Raw genomic sequence first — 4,753 nt, 5'->3', positions numbered from 1 at the left:
TGATATTTGTTATAGAAAGCTATTTCATTAGGAGTATCAGTCGTATCATCGATTTCAAGAAGAGGTTTATCGAGAACATACTTTTTGTTCTCGTAGCGAAGATTCATTTTCAGATTTCACATCCAGTCCATGTAGCTTATACCGGGACTTCTCTTTTGATAGAATCGACAAGAGAGTGAATTTGGAGTTTTGAGTAGAGGATTGAGCATCAGGAGCATCACTGTTTCCAGACATCTATAATAAGAGAGATAGTTTTAGTTAGTTGATATAAATCCTTAATATTTTAACCCAGTTAAATATTCAAGGCTAGGATCCAAAATACAAGTCGAAATTAAGAAGAATGATGTTGTAATCTAATTACGAATTTATAAATGTTGGTGGAACGATTCACCAATTACAATCTTATGAAATTCCTAGATAATTTGAGATTTATTGAATCATATATCAATGACATGTTTAATCTCAGATTATGCTCTTCAATTTTTGATAAGGATACCGAGGATCACAAACAAGATGTGAATAACCACGGAAACCTACTCGACAACCTCGATGTCAGTTATCATCTCAAATTTATATGTCAGTAAGGCACACACGGTCCATCAATAATGATAATTTTTCAAGTTGTTCCATCATGTAAACTTTATATTCCCAATTAGTGTGTCGGTTAGCCACACATGCTCCACTAATGACTTAAAAAGAATGATGTGTGTTTTCATGGATTAACATACACTTCACATTTTTCCTAAAGTAACTAGAGTGAGATTTTAAAAAAGGTTCTAGAGTTTTATATCATTAGACTTTTAGTAAGATTATGTCCTATCAAACCTGTTCGACTACTGACCCATCACCACATAAATGAGCAGTGGGTGCAAAGGACATCAATTCAACGGTCATTTTATAGGTCGTTTCCTTATACGCCTCGTATATCATAGCTTCGTGAATGATGCCTACTACTGATTCGACTAACTTTTCTTATACATATAGTATTAAACGTTTATATATATATATACCTATCAAGGATTTATAATTATCTGTTGATTAATCTTATAATTAAAGTTATTATTAGATCCATAAGGATAATTTACATTAATCTTATAATTAAATATTATCTTATTCAAGTTTATCTCCTAATATTTAGGTTTTTTATTTTAATTATCTAAGGCATGAAAAGATCGGATTTTAGCATAATTCAAACCAGATAATCATCAAAAATAACCGCACAAATCAGATTAGGTAGAAAATCTTGAAATTTTGGTTTTATGTTAAACTCACATCGTGACAGAGGCTCTATTACATCGTGAGAAATAGATTTTGATTTTTTTTTGTTCAATTCATCTCATGCACTTTCAATGTTAGACAACCAGATAGCTCTGATACCACTAATGTAATTTATAGGTCATAACTACACGTACAATGCGGAAAATCACTCAACAATTAAGAAGAGCACATGCAACCTATAATGATCACTTAACACTTTGAAGGCAACATGCATGAATAACAAAACTAACATGAACCCTAGCAAATTCGAAAACAAGGAATTAGGGTTACATACCTTAGATTTGTTGTAGCAAACAAATCAATTCAATCATTCCTTTGTAGTGCTTGAGAAGATCGCACCAAAACTATGATGCCTCTAATGGTTTGTACCCAAATGCTAGAACTAGAAGATACTTTAGGAGAAATGAAGGAGAGGCAGAAATAAGCTATTCTACTGAGATAACAAGTGACCGAAAATAGGAGACCCTTAGGCCCTTTTTATACCAGCTCAGGAAACCCTATAAATCCTAATTTGAACATATAATATTATTATTTCAAATTCGGGTGGTTATCTAGCTTTCTTCTCATCACGGAGGTTTCTAGAAACTCTAATTAGGGTCTCAAAAACCGTCCCCTATAGGAAGGCTATGGAAGCTATCATTTGTTCAACTATTGAAAAAATACAACTTAGTTCTTTCACTCTCAATTAATTCTAATTAATCTTGAAATTAATTCTAATTAATTTCTGATTAATTTTTAATTAATTATTACTAGTTCAAATTAATATATTAATCACATAATATACTAAAATATCATTTATTACAATTTATTAATCACATAATAAATCAAATAAATCATTCTCTCTTAACAAATGTTATTCTAACCAAGTTCTAGTTATAAGGTCAACCCAAAAAGGATTTTACTTCTAATTACAAATATATACCAATTTAATTGTGAGCATAAACACCTTAATCGAATAGAAACCTTATTTACCTCATTTGTTACTTTATTTTATTTTATTTTTTTGGGATGCGGAGGGGGTGGTGGGAGGAATGGACGTGGGTTGGAGATGATCTAAGTCACACAAAAAATCAATGAATAATTTTGCTCCAAAAAAATAATAACCTAAGTATGACAAACCCTCAAAATTTATTTAAATTTTATGAATGTTACGATGACTACAACATTAACCCCCTATGGCGACGATAATTCTTGACCCTGTACCGACGACATGTGATCGCCATAGGGTATACCGACGATATGTCGTCGGTAAAGAGTCGTCGGCATAGGCCTGTCGGCATAAGTCAAAATAGACGTCGGCATAGGTGTCGTTGGCATAGGTTCCCCTTATTCCGATGACTTTTCGTCGATACAGGTTTCGTCGAGGATATTTTCGAAAAAAATAAAATAAAGTTTTATTAATTACCTGTGGCGGCGACATGTCGTCGGGATAGCTTAGCGACGACATGTCGTCGGTATAGGTACCAGTTATTACGACGACTTGTCGTCGCCACAGGTTCTTCATAGTTGTCGATTAAATACCTATAGCGACGACTTGTTGTCAGGATAGCGACTGAGTTTTTTTTTTTGTTTTTTTTTTGTTTTTTTTACAGATTGTATACATTAATTACCATTCCTACATTTTTAACAAATCCAAACACTTTGAAGCATATATCAATTGAGATATAATAACTAACTACATTGTTCAAATTCAAAACATAAAATTCAAGTTTAATATTATAATAAGTACTTAACATTGTTCAAAATAATACAAAAAATCCGTCGTTCTGACATTGCATCATGGAATAAAAATAAACAGAAATTAGATTTGTCGTCACTTATACCGACGACACGTCGTCGGCATAAGCTTTCAGAATACTGCGAATAATTTCGTCGGTCCCGCCAGATCAGTGGCGATGACATGTTGTCGGCATAGCTCTTATGGTCAAAGAATTTGGTGAACGTTGGCAAAAGATATGACGACGACAAGTCGTCAACATAGCTCGACTTGTAGCAACGACTTTCATCGTCGTAATAGGTGTCATCGCCATAGCTCCTTATTCTTGTAGTGAATTAATGCCGGTTAATAACACAGTTTTCGTAAATTCATATTTTTCTAGTTTTCTTTCTCAAATTGAAACACTATACACAAACACATTCTGATTTTCCTAACATACATCTATATAGGTCGATCATTACTTAATAAGGTTTTTCGCCAATGTAGTTACCAGGAGGATCATAATTGCAAGTCACAAACCATGCACCATTCATGCACTTAGCCCTAGCACACCCAATGCGAATCGAGTTTTTCCAAACCATTTGAGTATAATGCCCACACATCTTGAACGGCTTACATGTGTTTGAATTGTAATCGTAATCACGCTTCTCATCCGCCCACAACTTAACCGCATCCAAACCCGTGAACTCTCCCGTGCCCCATGCAATATTCTCACCATATTTTGGATTGTGTGAGTGTATTAGCGCGCAATCCTTCCTTTTATTGGCATAACTTTCTGCAAATTTAGACACATTTGCATCCCACTTCATAGGCCCCATACCAACCACCTTTCGAACATCATTGTGGGCATTCACATAGTCTTGTGGTGCATTATGTGAATGAGAGAAATGTAGGAATGATACGAAAACAACATAAACAAGAGAAATGTAATGTGGGTATCCCATATTGCGATAAGTTTACTGAAATTAATTGAAGATATGAATCGTATTTATAGGGAGAAACTGATGTGATTATGAATTCAGTTAAACTAAGGTGAAAACCTGGACGATATTTTTCATGGAGCAAAAGGTTGCAAATACTTTATTCAACTCAAAATTTAGGTAGAATAACCACCATACCTAAATCCCAAACGTAGTAAACTAATGAAGTTCTCATATACATTGAAACATAGCTATGATATTTCGTATTTAATGGTTTAATATTGGCACGTAAAATTGAACTTAAATCATAAGGTTAGTAGATTAGAGGAGTACTCCTTAAACTTACATACTATCGTCTTCTAATTTATTAAATTTTTAATGGAAATATATTAAAGAGTACCAGACAGTAATCAGGCCAAGGGCCAGCACAACCATTACAGAGATTTATGATGCGTTTTGTTGTGGAAAACAGTTTTCATTTTCTAAGAAAATATTTCCAAAAAATAGAGTTTAGTTTTCGCTTTCAATTTTCAATGAAAATTTTAGAAAACGCGTTTGGTTGAAACCGGGAGAGTTTTCATTTTTCATCTTATAAATTTGGAAAACTTTGAAAAACTGTAAAAATCACTGTTCTAATTTACATACAATTTAGAAAACTGAAAATTTTCATTTTCTTGGAAAATTTTGAAAAACTAAACGAATCAAACGCGTTTTCAAAATTTCCCTTTTTCTTTGAAAATTTTCCTAGAAAACTAGAAATTTTTCAACAACCAAACGTTAGTACTTGGAATGGTAATTGTCAACAAGGGTGCTAATACTCAAACAAACCAACATATTG

At 33.1% G+C, this 4,753-nt stretch overlaps 1 pseudogene; it reads right to left on the bottom strand.

The window, feature by feature from the left end:
* Nucleotides 1-3,041: 3,041 nt before the first annotated feature.
* LOC145115935 (pathogenesis-related protein PR-1 type pseudogene) lies at nt 3,042-3,940 on the bottom strand (annotated as a pseudogene).
* Nucleotides 3,941-4,753: the final 813 nt, after the last annotated feature.

The sequence above is a fragment of the Lactuca virosa genome, chromosome 5 (assembly GCF_052849685.1).
Source record: "Lactuca virosa cultivar CGN04683 chromosome 5, Lactuca_virosa_CGN04683_v6, whole genome shotgun sequence".
Taxonomy (NCBI): domain Eukaryota; kingdom Viridiplantae; phylum Streptophyta; class Magnoliopsida; order Asterales; family Asteraceae; genus Lactuca; species Lactuca virosa.
This window is presented reverse-complemented; position numbering and strand designations above follow the sequence as displayed.